This window comes from Nicotiana tabacum, chromosome 4, assembly GCF_000715075.1.
Source record: "Nicotiana tabacum cultivar K326 chromosome 4, ASM71507v2, whole genome shotgun sequence".
Classification (NCBI taxonomy): domain Eukaryota; kingdom Viridiplantae; phylum Streptophyta; class Magnoliopsida; order Solanales; family Solanaceae; genus Nicotiana; species Nicotiana tabacum.
The window spans coordinates 7236341-7243315 of NC_134083.1; positions in this window are offsets into that span (position 1 = coordinate 7236341).

The following is a 6975-nucleotide window of genomic DNA, read 5'->3' on the forward strand; positions in this document are numbered from 1 at the left end:
TTAGCATTGATGCATCCGTCATCGTATCGGCTATCGGACGCATCAAAGACATTAAATGGCCTCGACCCATGCAGACCGATCCTGCCTAGAGGAATCCCAATCAAATGTGCGAATATCATGGCACCCATGGCCACAGAACAGAAGATTGCAGGCAACTAAGAGAGGAGGTAGCCCGGTTATTCAATAAAGGGCACCTTCGAGAATTTTAAAGCGACAGGGCCAAATACCATTTCAAAAACAGGGATTTCGGCAAACAAAATGAACAGGAAGAACCACAACACATCATCCACATGATCATCGGCGGCGGTGTTACCCCTCAAGGGCCGATGCTACACACTAAGACATCGGTTATGAGAGAAAAGCGACCTCGAACTCAGGATTACGCACCCATATGAACCTTGTCCTTTAATGATGAAGATGCAGAAGGAGTCATGCAACCTCATAACGATGCACTGGTAATATCCGTACTTATGAATAAAACTAAAGTTAAGCGTGTGTTAATTGATCCAGGTAGCTCGGCCAACATTATTAGATCGAAGGTTGTAGAACAGCTCGGTCTATAGGATTAGGTCGTACCCGCAACCCTGGTTCTAAACGGATTCAATATGGCATGTGAAACCACCAAAGGCGAGATAATTCTGCCGATAAACTTGGTCGGGACCATCCAGGAAACGAAGTTCCACGTAATCGAAGGTGACATGAGGTACAACGCCCTTTTTTGGAAGGCCATGGATCCACAACATGAGAGTTGTACCTTCGACCCTACACCGGGTTCTTAAATTCCCGACATTGAAGGGAGTCAAAACAGTGTACGGAGAACAACCGACCGCAAGAGAAATGTTTGCCGTCGAAGAAGCAATTCCGATATCCTCACCTTCATCAACAAAGGGGTCGGACTCAAAAGGGGAATGAGATGCCAAATAGCAATCACAGACGTCAGCCTCAGCACAACCAGAAAATCAGAAGATCCACGAAGATGATGATCAAAGGATCCCTCGATCCTTCGTGGTCCCCGATGATTCCGACGCTACCCAATCAATGATTGAAGAATTGGAGCAAGTCATACTAATCGAGCATTTTTCCGAACGAAAGGTATACCTGGGAACGGGATTAACCCCCGAACTCAGGAAAAAGGCTTATTCAATTTCTTATCGATAACATAGATTGTTTTGCTTGGTCCCATTTAGATAAAACAGGGATCCCACCGGATATAACGATGCATCGACTAAGCCTGGACCCTAGGTTCAAACCAATGAAGCAAAAAAGAAGACCCCATTCCGAGGTAAATCACGCATTCATAAAGGACGAGGTAACTAAACTTCTTAAAATAGGGTCCATTCGGGAGGTGAAATATACCGAATGGTTAGCCAATGTAGTCGTAGTCCGTAAAAAAGAGAACAAACTTAGAATGTGTGTAGATTATAAGGATTTAAACAAAGCGTTCCCCAAAGAGTATAATCAAATCCAAATGAACCCAAAAGACCAGGAAAAGACTTCATTTGTCACCAAGTATGGAACATATTGTTATAATGTGATGCCCTTCGGGCTAAAAAATGCAGGAGTTACTTACCAACGCCTAGTAAATAAAATGTTCGAGGAACAAATAGGTAAATCAATGGAAGTTTATATTGATGACATGCTAGTTAAGTCCCTGCGCGCAGAGGACCATTTGGCTCATTTGCAAGAAACATTCGAGATTTTAAGGAAATACAACATGAAGCTCAACCCCGAGAAATGTGCTTTCAAGGTCGGTTCGGGCAAGTTGCTCGACTTCATGGTATCGAAATGGGGGATCGAGATCAACCCCGATAAAATCAAGGCTATCGAAGACATCGCCATCGTGGACAGTGTAAAAGCCGTGCAGAGGCTAACGGGACGGATTGCTGCCTTAGGCCGATTCATTTCAAGGTCGTCAGATCGAAGTCACATATTTTTCTCTCTACTCAAAAAGAAGAATAATTTTGCCTGGACCCCGGAATGCCAATAGGCATTAGAGGAATTGAAGCGATATCTATCGAGCCCACCATTGCTTCATACTCCAAAAGCATACGAGAAACTTTGCTTGTACTTGGCAGTATGGGAGATTGCGGTTCTTTTTCGCTGCCCAACATCGATTGCGTGATCGATGCCACGGCCGGCCACGAGGTCCTTAATTTTCTCGATGCCTATTCCGCCAACCCTCGTACCCAAAGTCGAAAAGGAACTCTTGTTGAAATCGGGTACATCATCGGGGGTATGGACCCTTTTCACAGATGGGTTTTCGAACGAGAAGGGATCCAGGCTAGGAATCGTTTTAAAGCCGCCTACGGGTAGCACTATTAGGAAATCTATCAAAATTACTAGGTTGACTAATAACGAGGCCGAGTACGAGGCCATGATTGCAGGCCTCGAGCTAGCTAAAAGCTTGGGAGTAGAAGTTGTTGAAGCAAAGTGTGACTCTTTACTGGTGGTAAATCAAGTAAGCAAAACCTTAGAAGTTTGAGAGGATAGAATGTAAAGGTATTTGGACAAACTACAGGTAACTTTGCACCGTTTCAAAGAGTGGACTTTACAACATGTACCCCGAGAATAAAACAGTGAGGCCGATGCATTTGTAAATTTGGGATCATCGGTCGAGGAAGATGAGATAAGCTCGGGGACTGTCGTTCAACTCTCGAGATCCGTGATCGAGGAATGTCATGCCGAGATAAATTCTACAAGCTTAACCTGGGATTGGAGGAATAAGTATATTGAATACTTGGAGAACGGAAAGCTCTCATCGGACCCTAAAAATTCGAGGGCTCTACGAACCAAAGCTACTCGATTCACATTGACTGCAGATGGAATATTATACCGAAGGACATTCGATGGACCATTGGCAGTATGCTTAGGTCCAGGAGACACTAACTACATCCTACGTGAGATTCACGAGGGTACTTGTGAAAATCATTCTGGTGCCGATTCATTAGTCCGAAAAATAATCAGAGCAGGATATTATTGGATCGATATGGACAAAGATGCAAAGGAGTTTGTTCGAAAATGTGACAAATGTCAAAGGTTTGCATTGATGATTCATCAGCCCGTAGAGCAACTTCACTCAGTCATATCCCCATGGCCATTCATGAAATGGGGAATGGATATCATCGGCCCTCTTCCATCGGCCCCAGGTAAAGCTAAGTTTATTTTATTTATGACTGACTATTTCTCTAAATAGGTTAAAGCACAGGCATTCGAGAAAGTAAGAGAGAAAGAGGTTATAGACTTCATCTGGGATCATATCGTATGTCGATTTGGAATACCTGCCGAAATAGTGTGTGACAATGGGAAATAATTTATCGGCAACAAAGTGATGAAATTCCTCGAAGACCACAAAATAAAAAGGATATTATCGACACCGTATCACCCTAGTGGGAACGGATAGGCCGAATCGACGAACAAGACTATCATTCAAAACCTAAAGAAAAGGTTGAACGACGCTAAGGGAAAATTGAGAGAAATCCTACCCGAAGTTCTTTGGGCATATCGAACAACATCAAAATCCAGTACGGGGGCAACCCCGTTCTCCTTAGTATTTGGCTCTGAAGTCTTAATTCCAGTCGAAGTCGGGGAACCCAGTGCTAGGTATCGATATACAACAGAAAAGTCAAATCACGAGGCTATGAATACTAGCCTCGAATAATTTGATGAAAAACGAGAAGCCGCTCTTGTCCAATTGGCCGCCCAAAAGCAGCGGATCGAAAGATACTATAATCGAAGAACCAATCTTTGCCATTTTAAAATCGGGGACTGAGTGCTAAAGAAAGTCACCCTCAGCACCCGAAATCCAAATGAAGGAAAACTGGGTCCGAACTGGGAAGGACTGTATCAAGTACTCGAAAATGTCGGTAAAGGACCCTACAAACTCGGTATTATAAACGGAAAACAACTACCAAGCAATTGGAACACACCTAAAACGATACTACTGCTAAGGTACGACCTTCCCATGTTCGTTTATATTTCGAAACTAACCCTTGCAGGAGTTCAATCAAGAACAAAGATGGATCATTCAACACGAAGACTTAGGTCTGAAAGCACGCGTTGCACTCTTTTTTCCTTAGACCGGTTTTATCCCAAATGGGTTTTTCGGCAAGGTTTTTAATGAGTCAACCATTGATCGTGCTAACTTAGAACAATTTAACAGTATCCGAGGCCTCTTTACAATCAACCTCGAATACTAATGGGGCATTACCCTCAAATATATCAAGTTCGATGCAAGAAAGTTACTTCATAACAACAGGGTCCCGATAGGAAAAATTGTAAGGGCCAAATGGTCAAAACGAACCATGCTCGTGTAGATTTCTCGATCCTTGGTACAAAATATAAACACATGTATAACGACATGAAAAGAAACTTCTTTGACCATATATCTTGTCTCACAACCCATCCTCTATTTCATGATCTATTACGCAAACAAGCTCAAGGGCCAATGATTACCCCATAAATCGGGGACTGCCACTCTACCATTAAGCCTACGGGCTACTCTTGTTTCGAGTTCGAGAAAATACTCACTCGACCATTAAGCATACGAGCTACATTACTTCGAGTTTGAATCACTCACTCGACTAATAAAGCATACAGGCTACATCACTTTGAGTCCGAGCAAGCACTCACTCGACTACTAAGCCTACGAGCTACTCTTGTTTCGAGTTCGAGCAAATACTCACTCGACCATTAAGCCTACGGGCTACATTACTTCGAGTTCGAATCAATCACTCGATCATTAAGCCAACGAGCTACATTACTTCGAGTTCGAATCAATCACTCGACTAATAAAGCCTACAGGCTATATCACTTTGAGTTCAAGCAAGCACTCACTTTACTAGTAAGCCTACGGGCTACTCTTATTTCGAGTTCGAGCAAATACTCACTCGAATATTAAGCCTACGGGTTACATTACTTCGAGTTCGAATCATTCACTCGACTAATAAAGCCTACAGGCTACATCACTTCGAGTTCGAGCAAGCACTCACTCGACTACTAAGCCTACGGGCTACTCTTATTTCGAGTTCGAGCAAATACTCACTCGACCATTAAGCCTACGGGCTACATTACTTCGAGTTTGAATCACTCACTCGACTAATAAAGCCTACGGGCTACATCACTTCGAGTTCGAGCAAGCACTCACTCGACTACTAAGCCTACGGGCTACTCTTGTTTCGAGTTCGAGCAAATACTCACTCGACCATTAAAGCCTGCGGGCTACATTGCTTCGAGTTCGAATCACTCACTCGACTAATAAAGCCTACGGGCTACATCACTTCGAGTTCGAGCAAGTACTCACTCTACTACTAAGACTACAAGCTACTCTTATTTCGAGTTCGAGCAAATACTTATTCAACCGTTAAGCATACGGGCTACATTACTTCGAGTTCGAATCACTCAATCGATCATTAAGCCTACGAGCTACATTACTTCGAGTTTGAATCACTCACTCAACTAGTAAGCCTACGGGCTATATTACTTCAAGTTTGATCAATCACTCACTCGACTACTAAGCTTACGGGCTACCTTATTTCGAGTTCGAGCAAGCACTCACTCGGTTATAAAGGCTACAAGGTCCAAATACGATCATATTGCCTAAAGCCTTATGAAAATTTTCACAAGGCATAAATGAAACAAAATCTTCATGAGGCAGAGAATAAAACAGAGGAAGGTCGGGAAAAGAAAAGATCTTTATATATATACAAGAATATTTATAATGTCCGAACAGGACCCTACACAAAAAACCAAAATGAAAACTAAGGGCTAAGTTTCTTGGTTATCTACGGGGGCAGTCTCTTCTTCATCGGGCTCCTCCCCGCTCTCGGACCCACTCTTGCTCCCATCATCACCATCATCATCAGCGTCACCATCATCATCATCGGAAGCCAAGGCTTCAACATTGGCTTCGAGCTCTTTAGCCCTTTTTATCTCTTCGGTGAGATCGAAACCTCGATCATGGATCTCCTCGAGGGTCTTCCTCCAAGATTGGCACTTAGCAAGTTCAACAACCCAATGTGCTCGAGTGTTGGTGGTCTCGACTGCCTCTCTTGCTTGTACCTGAGCTGCTTCAGCATTGGCCCGATAGACGGCCATGAATGCATCCGCATCGCCCTTTGCCTTTTCGGTGTCAGATTTGGCCTTGGCAAGTTCGAAGGCCAACCGAGCCTCGAGCTCCTCGATTTTTCTTGCATGAACCGAGCTTTTCTCCTTCATTCTTTGAAGTTGGTTTTCGGCTGATGATAATTGGGCTCGAGCAGCCTCTTTCTCTACAGCAAAGCAGTCCATACTTTCTTTCCACTTCAAGGACTCCGCCTTTATCACATCGACATCCTCACGGAGTTTCCCGATCATCTCAAGTTTCTGCTGCAGTTGTGAGACCAAAAAATTAGCCATCGTTCCGATATCGAGCGCATAGGCTTTTAATAATATCATTACCTGCTCGGACAGATCGGTCTAATCTTGGTGAGCCTTGGCCAACTCAGCTCGGAGGTCTTTGATTTCCTCTCCCCTTTTTCCCTAAGAGGAGTTTAAGGGCGTTCCTCTCCTCCATGACCCGTTGAAGGTCGGCTTCGTATCGACGTAGCTTGGCTCGAGACCGAGAACATGCTTCTCGATGAACTGTTGTGGCCTGCAAAGAAAGAAGAAACGAAGTTAGAAAAGAAAAACAATCATAAAGGTAATACCAACGAAGTAAGTTAAGGCTTACACGATTTAAAGCCTGCTGCACTCCAAGGAAAAGATCTGATGCATCACTAATGCCGGCAACGTCCTCGACACCGGTAAACAAATCACAAAAAGGGTCCTCTCCCTCATGAGATCCATCTACCTCGAGGGCACATAAAGCTTGGGCTTCCCGAATCGCACCTTCGAAAAAAGAAGGGAAAGTGGGCGAGTCTTCGATTACTACTTCCCCAAGTGAGTCACTTGGGGCGTTCTCTTCGGTTCGAAGAGATTCAGGGACGGCCCCTTCAGACA